Raw genomic sequence first — 512 nt, 5'->3', positions numbered from 1 at the left:
ATGAAGTGATTTTTTTCTTTTTTTTCTTTTACTGATCTTTCATAAGCAGTTGGAGCATACCACCAACTCTATAGGGGGGAGGGAGCTTAGGACTTCACACCATCTGCCCTTTAGTATGTTTATCTGGAGCATACCATTATTTCTTTCATGAGGAGCATAGGTCTTCACTTTATCTGCCTCTCTGTCAGTTTTTCTGGAGCAATATTAATCTACTAGTTTATGCTATGATCCAAAGGACAGCAGTTGTCTGTCCATCACACACTCCTATAAACACCGGTGTATCAGGAGAAAGCCTTGTACATCGTCTGTCTCGGATGGTAAAATGTCATACTGTGTAGAGTTATTTATTATGTACCATTGATTTCACTTTATTCACAGCAAGTATTTATACACTCAAATGTATAGATTAAGTATTTATTGCAAAATTTCTACAGGTTGGTATAATGCAGAATTTATTGCCTGTAAACTAATTCTGACTGGGTCAACCGCAAAATATTACCCATGGGACTTTG

This window comes from Pecten maximus, unplaced genomic scaffold (assembly GCF_902652985.1).
Source record: "Pecten maximus unplaced genomic scaffold, xPecMax1.1, whole genome shotgun sequence".
Lineage (NCBI taxonomy): Eukaryota > Metazoa > Mollusca > Bivalvia > Pectinida > Pectinidae > Pecten > Pecten maximus.
This window is presented reverse-complemented; position numbering follows the sequence as displayed.